The 22,219-nt window shown below is 35.6% G+C and overlaps 1 protein-coding gene across 8 annotated transcripts in view; it reads left to right on the plus strand.

Annotated features, from left to right (window-relative positions):
• MEF2A (myocyte enhancer factor 2A) overlaps positions 1-22,219 on the plus strand; it is a 167,530-nt gene that overhangs the window by 17,657 nt on the left and 127,654 nt on the right. For 7 of the 8 annotated variants that reach the window (XM_058736736.1, XM_058736742.1, XM_058736738.1 and 4 more), the window contains exon 2: positions 18,063-18,148. The exons of the other annotated variant lie outside the window; for it this stretch is intronic. The gene's annotated coding sequence lies outside the window, so the exon portion shown is untranslated. The remainder of the gene's footprint in view (positions 1-18,062; positions 18,149-22,219) is intronic. 8 annotated transcript variants of the gene reach the window in all.

Here is a 22,219-nt window from a genome sequence, read left to right on the forward strand (position 1 = left end):
ACTTTTAAACTTGGGAATTGATCTGATAGGTGTTAACTTCTTTGAAAATTAAACTACATGTATCTCTTTTCATTCTTTTTCTACTCTCTCTTGGTTTTCTCTATTTTATGACCTTGACAATTGTCTTTTGATTACAGTAAATGGTAGGTGTGGGGTTATTCCTTGCTTACGTACTCATTATTATGTTTAATAAGATAGCACTAAGTCTGTTTACTCTAAGTTTACTGGGTTTTTTGTCTTTTATGCTATTTATCTGTCTTGTTAACATGAGAAATTAAAGTTGGAATTACGTTGGTTCTAGAATTCAGTTTAAAATATTTATTACCTTAAAACATTCCTTTTCCTAGAATTAACAAGTTTTTTTGTCAGTATTTCATGTTGTTGAAGTAGACATGGACTTGTTTGTCCATGTAGACATGGACTAGTCACTGTACATTTTTAAAAAATAAAAGTACCAACCAGGATTGAAAGGTGTATTGACTTTAAGCACCAGATATCTTACATATATATTAAAATCTTTTGTTATTAATGATACATCTTTGGAATTCTCTACCTGGCTTTCTAATGGTGTTTAAAAGCCAATCAGTACCTGTGCCTAGTTGTCTTTGGATCCTCATTTATAAGCTTTCATTTGTTTTTCCATAGTTTCTACAAATCTTAAATAATGACTTGTCATGTACTTTGTACATTTTCTTTTTATTGCCTTCCCCTTTTTCTTTTGACTGGTAAATATGGTAGCCCCAAAGCAATGTCCATGGCTCTGATCCTTCACTCCCTCTTTTGGACTATCCCTTATCTGTTATCAGTGCTTTAACTGTTGTTTTTATATTATTGGTTCTGAAATAAAAACACCTATGAGATATAGCTATTTGCTTCTAGGAGATAATGGCTTAGGTAGGGTAAAATTCCCACTAATTGCTGTGCTGTGCTAATTACCAAGTGATGTGTAAATCTTAGACTCAGTGAATGAATTAGGGAGTTCAGGGAAGGAAAGTTCAGAAGTGATGGGGGGGGCTGCTTCATGGAAGAATTGATATTTGAGTTGAATATCAAGTTTTATTGTCACAGATATGGAAGATACTCCACATAGAGCAAACAATTGGAGCAAAGGAACTAAGACAGGAAAGTTAGAGGTATGTATCAGACTTAGTTTGGCTTTTCAGAAGAAAAGTAAGGCTTTTCAGAAGTGAAGTGTGGCGGGGGTGCCTGGATGGTTCAGTCTGTTGGGCATCTGACTTTGGCTCAGGTCATGATCTCATGGTTTGTGAGTTCGAGCCCCATGTTGGGCTCTGTGCTAACAGCTTGGAGCCTGGAGCCTGCTTTGGATTCTGTGTCTCCCCATCTCTCGGCCCCTCCCATGCTCACGCTCTGTGTGTCTGTCAAAAATAAATAAACAGGAAAAAAAAAAAAAAAGGAAGTAAAGTAGGAAAGAGGGCTTGAGGCCAGATTGGAGACCATCTTGAATATTGAGCAGTTTGGACTTTGCTTTTTATAGTTAAGGAAGAGATGTTGAAAGTTTTTAAGCATGGAAGTAACCAGTGCCTTCTGTAATAATGCCCATACAAGATAATGATGTTAATGTGTGTCTTTTTTCATTACTAAAGCTTAGTTCCTTAAAGAATTCTCCCCAGCAACACTTTTTAAAAAGCACAATGCTAGGCTCATTCTTTAATTTGATTGTTTGAAGGGAATTGGTGGGGATACATACCTTTCAGGTAGAAGGCATAGGTAAAGATGTCTTTTCTTGTTTTCCTGTGTATCTTCTGCATCCCACTTCTTAGTCTCCTTTCCAAGGCTCTGCTCTCCATAAAAAAACAGGTTCTTTCCAATTAAAAAGTTTTTTCTTTTGAAATCCAATAGTACTTTGTATCTGTCTTACTGTAGTTACCATGTTTGATCTTATACTAAGGGCAGTAAACCCATACATGCTGCATTGAAGATTTTTATGCTGGTGTGTTAGTTCCTGCATTCTTTTCTTGTAGGTTCTTGGTAAATGTAAATGAATCTTTAAAAATTTTTTTGTTACATTTATTTATTTTTGAGAGACAGAGACCGAGCACAAGTGGGGGAGGGGCAGAGAGAGAAGGAGACACAGAATCCGAAGCAGGCTTCAGGCTCCTAGCTGACAGCATAGAGCCTGACGTGGGGCTCGAACCCACAAGCCGCGAGATCATGACCTGAGCCGAAGTCAGACGCTCAACCAACTGAGCCACCCAGGAGCCCCGTAAATGAATCTTTAAATTCCTGTCTTTCAAATGACCCTTTGTAAAGTGTAAAACCTAGGATCTGGATTGAACTAGGCTTTTAAAACGATGCCTTTAAGACATCTCTACTCCTTTTGGTCCAGATCAGTAGTTCTTAATGTTTTTTTTCTGCTGTGAGATGAAATTTTGACACGTGTAACCATGGATCTACTTAGCAGAGATGTAAAGTATTATAGTAGTTTATAATTGCCACAATTATTCTAGGTTATGTTGTAGATAATGTGCAGTTCTTAGGGCAGTAGTTATAACTTTTCCCAGTTCTCTTTCACTTAAGAAGGGGTATCAGAATCAGGCACTTTAGAGGTATCAAATAACTTTCAAGAGAAATCACAAGTTATGGTATCCATCTTTCATGGTAACTTTAAGACCTTTTTTCTTTCCCTTTTTGTTGTTTGCAATGGAAACTTTATATATTTGAAATACAGTTCACATACAGTGTTATATTAGCTCTAGTATACAATAGGTGTTCAGCAGTTCTATACATTACTCAGTGTTCAGCACGATAGGTGTAGTTACCATCTTGTCACCAAGATGGTTATTACCATCTTATTGATATATCTTATTACCTATGCTGTATTTTTCATCTCTGTGACTTACCTATTTTGTAACTAGAAGCTTGTATCTCATAATCCCTTTTATAGGTTTGGCCCTTTTCTTCTGGATTTCTTCATTTCCATTTGTTCAGGTGTTTTTGTTGTTTGTTTTAAATAGGGAGAATCCTATTTTAATATGGGTTAGATTGGTAGTCTGGATTTTACACCTGGATTCCATTTCATTTCTATAAGCTTTAGAATTTGGTTGCTAAAAAGACCTTTCTAAGGCCTCTTCCAGTTCAAAACTTCAGGAAGTTGCAGAATATCATGAACACAGTGTCCAAGCTTTTCTAGATTCTGGCCAACATTTATATTAATATGGACATCTGTTTGACTTTACTGGTTTACCAGACTGTTTAACCAAACTGGTATTTATGTGGCTATTATTTTAACTACTTAGTGTCACATTTTACAGTATGCTGATCTTTAAACTTTTTTTGTTACTGTTGTTTTGGTGTGTGGACAAAATGTGCTTCTTGTTATTGAAATGTGGGTAGTTGAGGACTGTTGGTTCTCAACTGGGAGAAGGAATACTGGGAGTATTAGCCATTAAGGTAAGGTTAAGGGGTAGAACAAATGGAACTTGAGCATTTGAGAGGTCACATCCTTCACTTGAAGAATGACAGTATTATCAGATATGTAATAAATATTAAATATTGTGAAAACTGTCAGTAATCTTGCTGATTATAGATTGAGGGGGTTGGTAAGTTATATGGGAGAATAAAATAGGTCGTAGTAAATTACTTAAAGTGCCTAATTTATACCTGTGGCATAACAACAGGTATGTCTATCACTGTGGGGGGGGGGGTGTTACTGTAATGAAGTGAGATTATAGAAAAGAAAATCTGAAGACACTCTAAATATGTAAAGGGGAGCCTGGGTGGCTCAGTTAAGCATCCGACTCTTGATTTTGGCTCAGGTCATGATCTCATGGTTTATGAGTTCAAGCCCCGTGTTGAGCTCTGTGATGAACATGGATTCTTTCTCTCTCCCTCTCTCTCTGCCCCTCCACTTCTCCCTTCCCCCATCCCTTTCTCTCTCTCAAAATAAATAAACTTAAAAAAAAAATGAACACATATTCACACAGAAACTTGTGTACTAGTGTTCATAGTATTAGGTAAAAAGTGGAAACAACTCAAATGTCCATTAATTGATGAATGAATAAATAAAATGTGGTATTTCCATGCAATAGAATATTATTTGGCAGTAAAAAGGAATTAAGTATGGATACATGGTACAAAGTGGATGGATCTTGAAAATATTGTTGAGCAAACTAAGCCACAAAAGACCATATGTTGTATGGTTTAATTTATGTGAAATGTACAAAATAGGCAAATCTATGCAGACAAAAGTAAATGCTGCAGGTATAGGTGGAGATAAGGAATGGGGAGTGACTGCTAATGAGTACTGTATTTCTTTTAGCGTGATGAAAATGTTCTGGAACTAGATAGTGGTAGTGGTTGCACATACCTTGGAATATAAAAAAACATTCAAGTGTATTCTTTAAGTGGGTGAATTAATATGGTATGTTAATTATTTCTTAATAAGGTTATTTTCTTTTGTATTTTTGTAAAACAGAAGCTGTGTGAAGAGGTATTTTGGTCCTCATGGGTAGTTTGGAGGATAATAGATGAAGGTGGAAGGTCAAGGAGGAAAATGGGCATTTCTTGGCATTAGTATACTATTGCATGATGACACAATACTATCTTCTTTGTCCACTAAGAATGTAATAGGTTGTGTTTTAGTGGACTGTATATGAACCCAGCTTTGTAACCTTACTTAGCATTGAGGTGGGAATTGTGCATTATCCTAGTTGAGAGGATAGTCTGGCCTTTCTCTTATCTTTGCATTTTTTGTCATATTAAATTCAAGTGCTTGCCTGTTTTCAAGGTAGTGCGTAATTGTGTTCTGCCCATCTGTCCACCCTACACTCTGCTTTGCTCTTTTTGTTGATACCTACTCATGTTTGTGTCATCTTTCCTTAGTTCCTCTAATTGGAATAGTCCCTGGTCTCCTGCTTAGAATCACTTTCTTAAATGCTTCCTTCTGTGAAGTTTTATTGACTTAAAGATTTTTCTTGTGACTTAGTATCTATTTGTTTATAAATCTGTTTTTTTAGGGCCTAAGTAATTTTTTCCCCAGTTCTAGTATCAGATATTAAATGATAACCAGTGTCTGGCTCCTCCCCCCTCCCCTCCCCATAATGTTTTTGCAATTCATCCATGTTTGTGTGTAGTTTGAGTAGTTTGTTTTTAGAGTTGCCTAGCATTTCATTATATGTCTAGACCAGTTTCTCCATTCATCTTGCTTGGACACTCCAAATTTGGAGCTATAATGAATAAAGCTACTCTTGCATTTGAGTATAAGCCTTTGTGTAGACCTATGTTTCCATTTTTCTTGGATAAATACCAAAGAATGAAATTTCTGGGTCACGTAAGTGTATGTTTTACCTTATGAGAAACTGAAACTGTTTTCCAAAGTAATACGATTTTACAGTTTACCAGCAATGAGAGTTGCAGTTTCTCCATATCTTCAACACTTTGCATTGTCAGCTTTTCTTTTTTTTTAATTTTTTTAATGTTTATTTATTTCTGAGACAGAGACAGAGCATGAGTGGGGGAGGGGCAGAGAGAGAGGGAGACACAGAATCATAAGCAGGCTCCAGGCTCCCAGCTGTCAGCACAGAGCCCGACATGGGGCTCGAACTCACAGACTGTGAGATCATGACCTGAGCCAAAGTCAGTTGCTCAACCAACTGACCCACCCTGGCACCCCTGCATTGTCAGTTTTTTTAAGTTTAGCCGTTTTAGTGGGTATATACTGGCATTTTATTAGTTTTATTTTGCATTTCTTTGATGAGTAGAGATATTAAACATTTGTCATTTGCTTACTGGGTATTCATTTGTTTTCTTTGGTGAATGTTCAAGTCTTTTGCCCATTTTTTTCAAGTTTATTTTGAGAGAGACAGAGAGTGGAGGAGGAACAGAGAGAGGGAGAGACAGAATCCCAGGCAGGCTCTGCGCTGTTAGCACAGAGCCTGTCATGGGGCTCAAACTCACAAACCAGGAGATCATGAGCTGAGTCAAGATCAAGAGTCAGATGCTTAACCAACTGAGCCACCCAGGTGCCCCTTGCCCATTTTTAATTGGGTGTTTTGTCTTCTAATGACGGAACCGTAAGAGATTTTTATACATTCTAGATAGAAGTCTTTTTCTTATTTTCATTATTTTACTTTGGCTAGTTTCTTTGAGTATGTGGCTTGATTTTTATCTCCTTAATGTTGTCTTTCAAAGAGAACAAGGTTTTAATTTTGATAAAGTACTGCTTGTTGACCTTCTAAAATTGTCAATTTTGCCTTTTTGTGGTATGTCTGATAAATCTTTGCTTTACATGGGGCAGTAATAATTTTTTGTCTTGTGTTTACTTCTGGAGGTTTTATAGTTTCGTTTTTACACATAGGTCTGTGAAACATTTTGAATTAATTTTAGTGAGTGGTAGTAATTTTAGTGAGGTAATATCAAGATTCATTAATTTGTTCTGGTACCATTTGTTGATAAGGCTTTTTCATTTTAATTACCTTAGTGCCTTTGTTGACTATCAAATGACCATATGTGTGTGGATTTACTTCTGCACTCTATTCCTTTGATTTAGGGGTGTGTGTGTGTGTGTGTGTTTTAACATTGTGCTGTATCTTCCAACTTTTGTTTGTTTTCAAAATTGTTTTAGTTATGTTATAATTTTTTTTAAATGTTTGTTTATTTTTGAGAGAGACAGAGACAGAGCACCAGCGGGAGAGGGGCAAAGAGAGAGGGAGACACAGAATCTGAAGCAGGCTCCAGGCTCTGAGGTGTCAGCACAGTGCCCGATGTGGGGCTCGAACTCACAAACCACGAGATTGTGACTGGAGCCGAAACTGGACACTTAACCCACTAAGCCACCCAGGCGCCCCTGTATTATAAATTTTTAATTGTGAATTTCTGCAAGAACACTTGCTGGGATTTTGATTGGGATTGTTTTGAATTTGTAAATCAATTTGCAGAGAAGCAGTATCATAGTAATATTAAGTGTATGGATCTGTGAACATGATTGTTCCTTTTTTTTTTTTTTATGTCTTCCTTAATTTCTCTCAGTGTTTTTTAGTATTCAGGATAATAGTCTTGCACATATATTGTTAAATTTGTCTTTAAATATTTCATACCTCTGATGCTAAGATGAATGGTATTTTTATTTTTATGTATTAAAACATTTTTTTAAATGTTTATTTATTTTTGAGAGAGAAAGAGAGACAGAGCATGAGTGGGGAGGAGCAGAGAGAGTGAGGGAGACACAGAATCCGAAGCACGCTCCAGGTTCTGAGCTGTCAGCACAGAGCCCGATGTGGAGCTCGAACCCAAGAGCCATGAGATCATGACCTGAGCCGAAGTTGGACACTTAACTGACTGAGCCACCCAGGCACCCTTGAATAGTATTTTTAAAAAGTGTAACTGTGCATTTGTCATTATTGGTATATAGAAATTTGATTTAAAAACTATAGATCTAAGGCTGGCTCAGTCGGTAGAGCATGTAACTCAGTTTCATGGTTGTAAGTTCAAGCCTCATGTCGGGCATGGAGCCTACTTTAAAAAAAAAATACATTACAATCTTTATATAAAAAATATTGATCTTATATTCTGTACCCTTGAAAAACCCATTTTTACTTCCAGCCACTTTATTGTAGGTTTTTTGGGATTTCCTATATATGTTGTCATATCATATGTGAGTAGAAGCTGTTTTCTTTCTTTCCTTTCCAATCTAGATCCTTTTTTTTCTCCCTGTTGTATTGTAGTTCTTGAGATCTTTAGTAAAATGGTAGAAATAGTGAGCGTGTGCATCCTTTGTTTATAATCATACAGGAAAAATAAAATCAGTCCTTTATCATTAGCTGTAGGTTTTTGTAGATGACTTTCATTAGGTTGAAAAAGATTCCTTCAGTCCTAGTTTGTTGAGAGGTGTTCCCCTCTACTGCCCCACAAATGGGTATTTAATCATGCACAGATATTTTTTCTACCTCTTGAAATTAATCACTTTTTCTTTTTTAATATGTTAATACAGTAAGTTACCAATGTAACTAAACCAACCTTGCATTCCTAAGACAAACCCCATTTATATTGATATTTAACTTTTTATATATTGCTGGATATGACCTGCTTATATTTTATTAATAATATTTGCATCTTATATAAACGAGTGATAATTAGTATGTATTTTCTTTGCCTTGCCTTGCTGTGGTGTCAGGATTATTCTGGCCTTATTAAATATGTTAGAATGTGTTTCTTTTTCCTCTGTTTTCTAAAAGAGTTTGTGTAAGACTGATATTGTAGATGTTTAAGGGATTCACTAGGGAAGCCATCTGGGTCTGGAATTTTCTTTGTGGGAAGCCTTTTGATTTTGAATTAAAATTTCTGAATTGGAGGATTATTCAGGCTTTCTTTTTGTGTCTGTTTTGATAATGTGCATGTTTCAAGGGATTTCATTTATTTCATTTAACTTGTCAAACTTATTGGCAAAAAATTGTATTTACTACAAACTTAATGTGCATTTAATGTTTGAAATATCTGTAGTAATGTATTCTCTTTCAGTTCTAATGTTAGTAATTTGTGTCTTCTTTCTTCTTTTCTGGACCAGCCTAGCTAGGGGTTCTTTTCAAAGAACGAACTTTTGGTTGGTTTCTTTCTTTCTTTCTTTCTTTCTTTCTTTCTTTCTTTCTTTCTTTCTTTCTTTCTTTCTTTCTTTCCTTCATCCATTTCACCAATTGCTACTTTTATTATTTCTTTACCTCTGCTTTTAGTTTAATGTTCTTTTTCTCTACCTTCTTAAGGTGGAACTAATTTAAAACACCAATGTTAAACCTTGATTCTATTCAAACGTAAATACTTAAAAGATATAAATTTCCAAGCATCCTTAGCTCCACCCTATGTAATTAGGTATGTGTTTTTATTATCATTAGTTCCACGTGTTTTTAAATTTTCCTCATGAGTTCTTTAACCTATGGGTTATTTAGAAATGTGTTAATTTACAAATAACTGGGGAATTTTCCAATGTAGTTTTATTACTGGTCATTAATTCTTTTGTGGTCTGAAAACACTTTCTGGGGAATGTGTCTCTGCTTGCTGGATGAGATGCCGCTCCATTTATGAATCCTTTAATAAAGCAAATCAGATCTTCAAAAAGAAAACCTTTCAGTGTGATTTCAGCTCTGATAAATTTATTATGTGTCTTGTTTTATGGTCCAGCATAAATTCTCTCTTATTGACTATACCAAGAGACATGAACAACTCCACTGGTTCATAGTGTTGTTCAGGGTTTATATATCTTTACTGATTTTCTCTCTGCTTGTTTTACTAATTGTGAGAGACTGTTGAATTTCTAGCTATAATTATAATTTTATCTATTTCTCCTTTTAATTTTGTCAGTGTTTCACATGTTTTGAAACTCTGCTATTGACTGAATAAACATTTAGGATTACTTTGTATTTCTGATAAATTGACACATTAAGCATTATGATGTATGTCCCTTTATACCTGGTAAGATACGTTCCCTTGTGACCTGCTTTGTCTGTTATTAATATAGGTATTCCATCTTTCTTGTGATTAATGTTTGTATGGTATATCCTTTCGTATTTTATGCTTGATCTATCTATATCATATTTAAAGTGGGGTACATCTCTTTATCCAGTATGACAGTCTCTGCTTCCAGTGTAGTGTCATAGTCTCTACCTGTTAATTGGGACATTTAGATCATACATATTTAATATCATTATTCACACAGTTGGATTTAAGTCTATTGTTATATTTTTTTAAAATTTTTTCTGTTTTGTGTTTTCCTTTTTTTGGATTGCTTATTTTTTAGCATTTCATTTTACCTCTTTCTTGGCTTATTAGTTTTATTAGTTTCTTTTTTAGTAGTTGCTCTAGGGTTTTACAGCTTGTATCTTGAACTTATCACTTTATGAATAATGAAAGATCCTTAGTACAGTGTACTTTCAGTTTTTTCCCTCTCATTCTTTGTGCTATTTTTGTGATTTTATTCTACAGGTTATTGTATGCTACTGCCACTTTTGCTTTACACAATCAAATATCTTTTTAAAAATTAAAGATAAGAAAATAGATGGTAAACATTTCACATTTTTGTTCTTCCTTTGTGTGGAAGTAAGTTTCTATCTATTTCTATTTCTATATTATTTTATTTTATTTTATTTTATTTTATTTTATTTTATTTTATTTTATTTTATTTTATTTTATTTTATTTTATTTTATTTTATTTTATTTTATTTTATTTTATTTTATTTTAATTTTTTAAAGTTTGTTTATACTGAGAGAGAGCTAGCAGGGGAGGGGCAGAGAAAGGAAAGGGGGAATCCCAGGCAGGCTCTGTGTTCAAATCCACAAACCATGAGATCATCACCTGAGCTGAAACCAAAGAGTTGGATGCTTAACTGACTGAACCACCCAGGTACCCTCTGCTGTTTCTTTTTTAATTAATAAACTTATTTCTTAGAACAGAAAAACTGAGCTGAAAGTACAGAGTTCCCATATACTTTCCTCTTTCCCTTCCCCTATTCTCCCTTTTGCTTTGGCCCCCAGTGTCCCCTGTTAGTAACAGTTTGCACTGGTGTGATAAATTTGTTACAGTTAGTGAGTCAGTATTGGTACATTTTTAAAAATTTTATTTATTTATTTTTTTTTACATTTATTTCTGAGAGACAGAGACAGAGCATGAGCAGGGGAGGGGCAGAGAGAGAGAGGGAGACACAGAATCTGAAGCAGGCTCCAGCCCTGATCTGTCACCACAGAGCCTGGTGCGGGGCTCGAACCCATGAGATCCGTGAGCTGAAGTCAGATGCTTAACCAACTGAGCCACCCAGGTGCCCCTGGTACATTTTTATTAAGTAAGTTTATAGCTTACGTTAGGGTTCCCTCTCTTGTACAATTCTGTTATCCTTTTTCTTCCTGAAGAATTTTCAGTCTTGTAGTGCATACCTGCTGGTGACACATTCTCAGCTTTTGTTTGTCTGAAAATGTCTTTGTTTGCCCTTTGTGAAGCATATTACTGCTTTGTATAGATTTTGATTTGCAGGTTTTTTTTTTTTTCTTTGTAGCACTTCAAAGGCTTTTTTTCTTTGTTTTAAACTTGTTTGTATTGTTTTTGACAAAGAGCCTGGTAATTCTTATCTTCGTTCCTCTGTAATGTGTCTTTCCCCCACTTTGGCTGCTTTTAAGATTTTGTCTATATCACTGGAATTCAGCAGTTTGGTTATTATATGAATTGGTGTGATTTTTCTTGTGCTTAACCTGTTTTTTGTTCACTGAGTCTCTTGAATATGGGTTTAGTTTTTGTCAAATTTGGAAATTCTTTGGTCCTTATTTCTTAAGATATTTTTTCTGTCTCCCCAGCCCTCCAGGCCTCTAGTTATACCATTTTTAGACTGCCCTTGATATTCCCACAGGTCCTTGATGCTATTTTTTGTTTGTTTTTTTTTTTCTTTGCTTTCTGTTTTTATATTTTCAAGTTAGGGGTCTTTTTTTCCTGCACTGTTTTAATCTGTTGCTACATCTATCCAGTTGGTTTTTTATTTGAGATACTACATTTCTCATATTTAAACATTTATTGATTCTTTAAAAAATAGTTTTTTTCTTCAAATCCTTTCATACATATTTTTCTTTCTTTCTTTCTTTCTTTCTTTCTTTCTTTCTTTCTTTCTTTCTTTCTTTTTTTCTTTCTTTTCTTTCTTTTCTTTCTTTTCTTTCTTTTCTTTCTTTTCTTTCTTTTCTTTCTTTTCTTTCTTTTCTTTCTTTCTTTTCTTTCTTTTCTTTCTTTCTTTTCTTTCTTTCTTGTTTTATTTATTTTTGAGAGATAGAGTGTGAGCAGGGGAAGGGCAGAGAGAGACAGAAACACATAATCTGAAGCAGGCTCCAGGCTCTGAGCTGTCAGCACAGAGCCTGACTGGAACTCACAAACTGAGAGATCGCGGCCTGAGCTGAAGTCGGATGCTTAACCGACTGAGCCACCCAGAGCCCCATAAACATAATATTTTAAAGTTTATGTCTTCAAAGATTTAATCTCTTTTGTTCCTGGGTCTGTTTCTTCTGTCAGATTTTCCCCCTAGTATGTGTCATGCATTTCTCCATTTTCTTATGTTTAGTAAGTTTTGATTGACTCTTGGACATTCATCACACTGTTGTCTGGATTTGTTGATTTCCCCTGGAGAGATTTTAATTTTGTTTTGGCAGGGTGTTACATTTCTTGTAGATCTGTTTGAACCTTTTGAGGCTTGTTTTTAAGCTTTGTTCTGGCAGGTCTAGTGTAGCCTTTACTCTAGAAGTAGTTTAGTGCAGCTACTAAGTGATAATTGTGCTTCAATTTCTACTGATTGCCCCAGGTTTCAGTGAGGTTTTTCTCCTTTTTGGTTGAAACTTACACATCCCCCAGTCTTATGTAATCTTTGAGAACTTTTGAGCCTGCCTGATCATTATTCCTTGCCTGACCTTGTAGAGTTTCACTTTACCATGCACAGGTTTTTATTCAACAATTGTGGAGTATATGGTAGCATTTAGCCACATTGTGGCTATTGAGAGCTTGAATTGTGGTTAGTTCCAATTTAAATATGCTGTAAGTGTAAAACACACTGTCAAGAACTTATGGGAAAAAAAAGAATGTAAAATATCTTTTTTATATCAGTTATATCCTGAGATGATAATATTTTGAGCACATTGGGTTAAATGAATTGTGTTAAAATTAGTTTTACCTGCTTCATTTTACTTTTTTTTTTTTTTTTAAGTTTATTTATTTATTTTGAGAGAGAGAGAGAGGGAGGGAGAAAGAAGCCTAAGCAGGCTTTGTGCTGTCAGCACAGGGCCCAATGCGGGGCTCGAACCCATGAACTGTGAGATCATGACTTGAGCTGAAATCAAGAGTCGGGTGACTGAGCCAACCAGGTGCCCCCCTCATTTTACTTTTAAAATGTATGTGCTAGGGGCGCCTGGGTGGCGCAGTCGGTTAAGCGTCCGACTTCAGCCAGGTCATGATCTCGCGGTCCGTGAGTTCGAGCCCCGCGTCAGGCTCTGGGCTGATGGCTCGGAGCCTGGAGCCTGTTTCCGATTCTGTGTCTCCCTCTCTCTCTGCCCCTCCCCCGTTCATGCTCTGTCTCTCTCTGTCCCAAAAATAAATTAAAAACGTTGAAAAAAAAATTAAAAAAAAAATGTATGTGCTAGACAATTTAAAATTACATTTTAGGTTCATGTTGTTTCTTTTGGGCAGAGCTGCTCTAGAAACTCCTCTACAGATTTCAGGAGTGCTTTCTGTTCTTAAACTCCATCCTCCCTGCTACTGTGCCTTTCAAATTCCCATTACTTCAGTCTTCCGAAATTTCGATGTCTGTTTCTTTTACTAAGTCCACGATATTATACTTGGCTTCCCATTCCTGCAGAGCCCTCCTGACACCTTGCATACAGCTATTTGAGAGGACGCTTTTTCTTTTCTCAGGTATCACAGTGCTCAGCTGCTTGGTGTCCAGTTTTATATATCTGATCAGTTTTCTAGTTGAGTTTATTGGGAGAGCATGTCTGGTACTTAGTTACTACATCATGGCTGGTACTGAAAATCTTATTAAGGCGTGAATAGTTTGATGCCCATGTGTGAGAGCTGACCCTCGCTTGAATTAAAAACGCCAGTGATGTTGAACCTAAGTTTTCATTACAAAATGAAATTAATATTTGAGCAAATATGCAGTACTTATTGTGTTTACAGACTGTTATATATATATTTATTTGTACTTTATAGATAAATAGATGTAGATAAGTTTTTGTCCTGTTTCATTTTTCTCTTCATCGGGATTGATTTTAAAGCTGTTTGTTTTCATATAGAAATTTCTTTTTTTTTTTTTTTAATGTTTATATATTTTTGAAAGAGAGAAAGAGAGACAGAGGTGAGTGGGGAGGGGCAGGGAGAGAGGGAGATACAGAATCTGAAGCAGGCTCCAGGCTCCGAGCTGTCAGCACCAAGCGCGATGTGGGGCTCCAACTCACGAACCATGAGATCATGACCTGAGCTGAAGTCGGATGCTTAACCAACTGAGCCACACAGGCTCCCCAAAACCTCTTATCTTAGACACTCATTATGCTCAGATCAGAGGTATCCAGTGAAATTTTGATAACTTCAAACATAAAGCCATAATTTTCTTCATAATTATATTTTTTTAAATCAAGACTAGAGGATTTTAGGAATCCTTAGGATTCCTAAGAATGCTTAGGAATTTAGGTCCTTAAGACTTGAAACTAGGAATGTTAATACCATGTCTGATAGCACTTTGGTTTCATTTTGCTTTCTAATTTATTGGCATTCACTGATTAAGCATTTAATTAACAAGCTAATATAGCAGGAGATAGGCATTAGGGAGCAAATTATCTTGGGTCATTCAGGTCTTCAGTTAGGTGTTACCTGTTTGCTTCATAAAATGCAGTAGAGATATTTGAAAAGAGGAATTTGAATCTCAGTCATTTCATTTAACTCTTCTTGTTAATATGGGAAATTGGAAGTTGATAATGACTTGTGCCACAGCATAAATTACGATATTTGACATTTAACCTTTATTAAAATGATAGTGTCTTCAAAGGTTTCATTTGTTTCAGAGTACTTCTTTAAAGTTTTTTCTTTTTTTTTTTTATGACCTATCCATGTGATTTTTGTGATACTGTCTTAAGTTTTAGTTCTGGTAATTATCATATGGAAATATAAGTCTTACTTTAAAAATTATTGAGAAATTATCAGTATATATTATTCTTGTTTATGCAAGCACCCACCTGTATTTGTCAGGGTACCTGTCATATATAGGTATTGATGTACTGAAGCTGCTCAAATATATCCATCCTCTGAGATTGAGATTTGCTTTTCTGTCTTTTGAATCCATTGCTGTATACAGGATGCATTTATTTTTGTCATGTATTTAATTCATTTAACAAAAGCATGAACTGGGTTCAGCTGTTTAAAAGCATGCCTGGATTCAAATCCCAGCGACACCATTTGACTAACTTAGCTATGTGACCTTGGCAGGTACCTTCTTAGTATTTCAGTTTCCTTTTTTAAAAATTATTTTATTATTTTTTTAATGTTTATTTTTGAGAGAGAGTGTGCGCAAGCGAGGGACGGGCAGAGAGAGAAGTAGACACAGAATCTGAAGCAGGCTTCAGGTTCTGAGCCGTCAGCACAGAGTCCAACGTGGGGCTAGAACCCATGAACCATGAGATCATGACCTGAGCCGAAGTTGAAGCTTAACTGATTGAGCCACCCAGGCACTCCTATTTCAATTTCCTTTTAAGGATAATAGATTATTGTTGGCTTTACCTCTGTTATACATTAAAGCAGTTAGGATACTGATTAGTATATGATAAATACTCAAATGTTGCTGCTGCTGTTGCAGTTGCTTTTATTATCATCACCCCATTAGGTCTTCCCTGGATACCTTTTCTGAAATTTTAATCCCTTCCCTATGATCTTACTTAATTCCTTGCTCTGTTTTTTTCTTTTCAAGGACTTTCTTCTAACCTGTTATATACAATAATATATTCCTCATTCACTGTGTATTGTAGTTCTTCCCCAGTAGAATGTAAGCTCCATGAGGTCAGGCATAGATATAGGGACTTATCCCTATCACCTAGAAAGGTGCCTGGAATATATTGGATGCTCAGTAAATATTTTCTGAATAGATTATATTGAATTGTATCCTAGTTATTGACTAGATATTGGAGATACAAAAATGAATGAAGTTCCTTCTCTAAAAAAGGCATAGAGTATAATAGAAGAGACTGATACAGAACTAATTGTAATAATTTTGCCCCCTGGAAGTGATGTTGATGGTAAGGGTATTCTTGAGGTTGCTATCACAGAAGATGCCATTAAACTGGGAAAGATTTGTTTTAGAGACAGGGGAAGATTTTTTCCAGCAGAGGTAAAAACTTGAACAGAATTACAGAGCTTGACATTTTGCGCCGTGGCTTGTAGTCCAGGTTAACAACAATGTTGGTTAATTAGAAGTGGAGGGAGCTAGGAGGTTGGTTGGAACCAGATTTGGGAGTGATAGCAGTTGGAGGTACAGGTTATCTAGCTCTTGTCTGGACAGAAGCAATGAGATTTGGAGTTCAGTATATGAAATTTAATGATAACTAGCACTAGCATTTTAGTTTTGGTTTTATTTTGAGGGTAAGAGTGCGTTTCATTATAGATTATAGTAAAAGAACTTGATTTTTGGAATATTTTCTTTAAGAAACTATTTGAGAACTGTGTACAAAACTCAAATCATTAATAACGGTTCATTTATAGAATTGAGAGTGAATTTTTGATACAAGAAAATATACCAGAATGTATCAAATTTGTGTTTAGCAATTTGACAGTAAATAACCAATTAAACCTTAGTTTCTTCTGTGACACACAAAGCTAGTGTTGAAATACATTTAAAAATGTTTAGTTTTGTTTAGATCGAGAATTCATGAAAAATAGTTTCATTTTGGATTTTTGGATTATAGAAGTTGGTTGGTGATGAAACTGTATTTAAGGAGGTTTTTTCTACATTTCGGTGTAATTAAAAGCTGAAATGGCTTTTTAATTTTATTATTTATTTATTTTTTAATTTTAATTTTTTTTTTTCCAACGTTTATTTATTTTTGGGACAGAGAGAGACAGAGCATGAACGGGGGAGGGACAGAGAGAGAGGGAGACACAGAATCGGAAACAGGCTCCAGGCTCTGAGCCATCAGCCCAGAGCCTGACGCGGGGCTCGAACTCACGGACCGTGAGATCGTGGCCTGGCTGAAGTTGGACGCTTAACCGACTGCACCACCCAGGCGCCCCTGAAATGGCTTTTTAAATCAAGCTCCTTTTAACCTTGCAAAAAAAAAAAAGTCTGTCTGTTTTAAAGTTCAAGCCTTTAATACTTAATTCATTAATACAAAAAGAATATTTGGCAGTTTGTGTTTTTCCCCAGCTCTAGAGGAGGTATTCATTTCAAATAGAAACAAAATTGCTGTATCATAATAATTAATATTGCTGAATCAGATTCAAAAACTGGTATTTCTTTGGATAAATTACTGTTTTTATTTGATGTAACAGATTTATTTGGGGGTTGGTAGAATTACCCAGTCATGGAATTCTAAGTTATTGGATTAGCATCGTAATTGATCCTGGCCAGTCTGGGTGAGGAAGGCGGGTGGGTGCTTTTACCATCTTTCCCTTTTTTACCTAACTGCCTTCCTACTATTCCAAGCAAACTGGATTATTCCTTATGCACTAATCCAGTAGTTAGTATTGACCAGTGTTCCTTTTTTATTTCAAAAAAATATTTTTTTTAACGTTTATTTATTTTTGAGACAGAGAGAGACAGAGCACGAATGGGGGAGGGTCAGAGAGAGGGAGACACAGAATCTGAAACAGGCTCCAGGCTCTGAGCTGTCAGCACAGAGCCCGATGCAGGGCTCGAATTCACAGACCGTGAGATCATGACCTGAGCCGAAGTCAGCCGCTTAACCGACTGAGCCACCCAGGCGCCCCCAGTGTTCCTTTTTTAAATGTGAATTATTGACAGTGATGAGTTTAATGTTCATCTTGGGTATTTCATGTTCATTATGTTCATTCCATCGTTCCCTTTAAAAGATAGTGAAAGCTACAAGTATACACATTGTATTTGAATACAAACGTATTTTATGGCAATGCAAGTCACTGACCCTTTGACAATTTTCTAAATGAGAACATAATACAATGACTACTTTCAGCTCTTTTAGTAAAACATATATTCAGTAAATATAATAAGTATAAGCATATAAATATAAGCAAGTAAATGTAAAGCATATCAAAATAAGTGGAGGATAGGAAAATGGGACCTAGGAAGCCAATTTGTGAATCTAGCAGTACATAGAATATCACTGAACATTTAAGTAATACTTCTTGAAAAAAATGGGTTAGTGACATTAGAAATTCTCAATTGGCCAGCATTATGTTTTTATTAGACAAATGCAACAAATTACTTTTAATAAATTATTTTTCTATTATTCAGTATGTGTTTGTGGTGCTATCTGCCAGACATATAGTGTTGAGAGTTGGAATTTATAATGATGAAATGTATATTTAATTCTTTTTTAGAGTTAACACTAACCCATCTCATATTTTTTTCTTTATTAAGGAATTGCCTTTTGTGAAAAAGGAACAAAGAAGAGTTTTCTGCAAGGATCATATTAAGTGCACTTTTTTGCTGATACATCATTTCTAGTAAGACATTTTCATTTTTCTATGTTACGAAGTAAATAATTGAATTTTTTCTTTTTTTAAAATCAGACTGTCTTGTGAGCTTTGAATTGCAGTCTTTTTGGAGTTTATTTTGAGGTTTATTGTAGATGAATTAAGGAAATTTGTAAAGTCTACTTGGAGTTTATTGTATTATACAGTGACAGTTTCTCATATATTTTTTCTGGTATTGCCAAGATAATCCCACACTTTTTCATCTTACCTACTTCATCTTCCATATCAATTACCTTTACTTAAAAAAAGAAAAATTCTCTCGTTCCAATTTTAGTATATGTGCTGCCAAAGCAAGCACAAAAGAAAAAAATTCTAAAGTAAGTAGTCCATATTTACTGTGACAATAAATAGGAGAAAGGGAGGGTTTGAGGATCTGAGTTAGACATTAGCTGAGAAAGATATTCAGATGAAAGACGAAGCGAGAAAATCTAGCCATGTTTCTTGAAATTCCTTAGGAAGGATGAAAGAAAAAAACTAAGCAGAGGTAGGAGATTTTTTTTTTAAATTCAGGCTTCTGTTTGTTACTTTGAATTTGTCACCTTAAACATTTTTTTTTTTAATTTTTATTTTTTAGAGAGGGAGAGAGATAGTGGGAGCAGGAGAGAGGGGCAGAGGAAGAGAGGAATCCCAAGCAGGCTCTGTGTTCACTGTGGAGCACGACTTGGGGCTCTATCACATGATGCCGAGATCATGACCTGAGCCAAAACCAAGTCACTGAGCCACCCAGGCACCCCTGCCACCTTAAATCATAGGCCCATATTTGCAAAGCCCTGGAGTTGGCTATTTGACTTTTAAAAACTTGGAGTGGTCTTTGTTAATGGTTCTGGTATGGTACATCTGTAGTTTTTGTGTTTTAAGTCAACATTAACATTTTATAAAGTACATATTTTTTATTTTTTCACACTTATTCATTTTAGAGAGACAGAGAGTGAGCAGGGAGGGGAGGGTCAGAGAGAGAGGGAGACACAGAATCTGAAGCAGGCTCCAGGCTCCGAGCTGTCAGCACAGAGCCTGACGCGGGGCTGGAACTCGCTGACCGTGAGATCATGACCTGAGCCAAAGTCAGATGCCCAACCAACTAAGCCACCCAGGCAGCCCAACATTAACATTTTAAATATTAGATATCGTTGATCATGCCTGATGATTATGTCAGTAAAAACTGCAGGGGGGTAGTACTTAACATTTTTTTTTTTGTACTTGTTTTAAGAAATAATTTTGCTATTTAAAGTGTAAATTTTTTTTGAGTATTAAGTGATGTAAAAAACTTTTATGAACTTGCAAAATGAAAATGAGTTCTTTGTTAAAGTACTTTACTCTGATACTAGTTTCTTATGGTTATATATTTTTCTTGTAAATCTTGACTGAGGAGAGGTTTTTAATGCTATCTTTCAGTAGGGGGAACTGGGAGAAAAGGCATTATTTTTTCAGTTGAATCAAAGTATCCTTCTTAGTCCAGAACTTGGACACACACAGGCAGAATGGGAATAGTGTAGTCTAATTCATATTTTTAAATATAATCTTTTTTAGTTTTCTGAAAATCTTTGAATATTGGTTTTTTCTCTTTTTCACCTTATTTACATTTCTTTTGTCCACTAACTGCTCAAAACTCTGTGATTTGAGTTACAGCACTATAGGAATTTAGCCATTCTGATTGATGCCTATAATTAAGAACTTTGCACCTTCTGTGAACCTCAGGGATGGCTGTGGGCATAACTTAAGCTGTTGTATTTTGGGGCTCTATCACATGTATTTTGGGTCCTGTTTAAGCTTTAGGGAATCCTTTATGATGCTTCCTCCACTAGGCTTTATGGATGTATACAGTTTTTTATTCTTCATGGCAGGCTTTTATGGCTCTGAGGGTTGTGCTTGAATTAATAACTACTTGCTTAGGATTACCTAAGGTTCTGAGTACCTAGATGGGAGATGCTCCTCCCTTTTGAATAGATTCATATGCTGACTGAAGGGCTTCAGAGCAGGGATTTTCCCTATAGTTCTGCCCTAATTTGGAGTAGAAATTGGAGAGGTTGGCACAGAGATTGGGCAAAACTTTTTCTACCTCTCTTCCTTTCCCTCATGTATTTGAACTGTTTTGGGCTCTTACATTTTAGGTTTGTGATACACTTTGAGTTAATTTTTGTATATGGTATGAGGTAAGGGGTAAGATTTATTTCTTTGTGTATGAAAGTCAAATTTTTCCAGAAGCAATTTTGTAAATATTATAATTTTCTCTGTTGAATTACCTAGGCACCTTTGTTGAAAATCAACGGTTTATTTTGGAACTTTGTTCATTTTATTGATCTGTGTATCTGTTTATGGCAATACTGCACTATCTTGATTACTGTAGCTATATAGTAAGTCTTAAAATTGGGTGATGTAAATCCTCCCAACTTTGTTCTTCTCTTTCGAAGTTGTTTTTATACTCTACATCCTTTCCATTTCTTTCTGTGTATTTTATTTTATTTTATTTTATTTTATTTTATTTATTTATTTTAATTTTTTTTAACGTTTATTTATTTTTGAGACAGAGAGAGACAGAGCATGAACAGGGGAGGGGCAGAGAGAGAGGGAGACACAGAATCTGAAACAGGCTCCAGGCTCTGAGCTGTCAGCACAGAGCCCGACGCGGGGCTCGAACCCACGGACCGTGAGATCATGACCTGAGCCGAAGTCGGATGCTTAACTGACCAAGCCACCCAGGCGCCCCTCTTTCTGTGTATTTTAGAATCAGCTTGTCAATTTTTACAGAAAAGCTTAATGGGATTTTGATTGTGCGTGCTTTTATCCTAGAGGCTACATTGGGGAGAATTGACCTGTTAAAGATGTTGAGTCTTCTGATGCATGAACTTGGTACCTCTCCCTGTTTGCATCATCTTTTGTTTTACTTAGCAGAGTTTTCAATGTAAAGTTATTACACCTGTTTTGTTAAATTAATCCCTATTTTATATTTTTATGTTACTGTAAGTGGTAGTGTAAAGAAAATCAGTTTTCAGTTGTTTATTATTAGTATGTAGACTTTTGATTAATTTTGTGTTAAACTTTGTAATTTGTGATTCTGCTAATTATTACTTCTAGTGGCATTTTTTATAGTCCTCAAATGTTCTGTGTAGATCATGTTCTGTGTAGATCTTGTCTGTGAATTAAAGACTGTTACTTGCTCCTTTAAATTTTTTATACCTTTTATTTTTTTGCTTGCTTTATTGCATTGTCTAGTCAGTAGTCCCCATGCAATGTTGAATAGAAGTGGTAAGCTGACATTCTTGCCTTATTCCTGATGTTAGGTCAAAAACATTCAGTTTTTCACCAGTAAGTATGTTGTTAGCTATAGGTTTTTAACAGATACCCTTTATGAGATTAAGTTTTCTTCTATTCATAGCTTGCTGAGAATTTTTTTTCTTATCATGAATGGGTATTGAATTTTTACCAAACAGCGTTTCTGTATTTATTGAGATGATCACATTTCCCCCCCCCCTTCTTATCTGTTAATGTAGTTAGTTACATTGATTTTTTTGAATAGCATACCAAGGAATCATGCATTTTTGAGATAATCCCCACTTGGTCATGATTTGTTATACTTTATATATTGCTGGATTCATTGCTAAAACTTAATTAACTTTTTTTTATCATCCGTGTTCATAGTAGGTATTGGTTTGTAGTTTTTTTTTTTTTTAATTAATTTATTTTGAGAGAGAGAGAGACACAGCATGAGCAGGGGAGGGGCAGAGAGAGAGGGAGAGAGACAATCCCAAGCAGTCTCTGCACTGCTAGCACAGAGCCCTATATAAGGCTTGAACTCATGAACTGTGAGATCATGACCTGAGCCAAAATCAAGAGTCAGACGCTCAACCGACTGAGCCATCCAGGCACCCCGGTTTGTAGTTTTTAAAATAATGTTTTATCTGCTTTTTGTATCTAGACAGCGGCTGGAGTTGGAAAGTTTTCCTCTTCTGGAAAAGTTTGTTTACATTTGGTGTTACTGCTTCTTGAAGTGTTTGGTATAATTCATTAGTGAAGACCTCTGGGTTTGGAGTTTCTTTGTGGGAA

This window comes from Neofelis nebulosa, chromosome 7, assembly GCF_028018385.1.
Source record: "Neofelis nebulosa isolate mNeoNeb1 chromosome 7, mNeoNeb1.pri, whole genome shotgun sequence".
In the NCBI taxonomy this organism is placed as follows: Eukaryota; Metazoa; Chordata; class Mammalia; order Carnivora; family Felidae; genus Neofelis; species Neofelis nebulosa.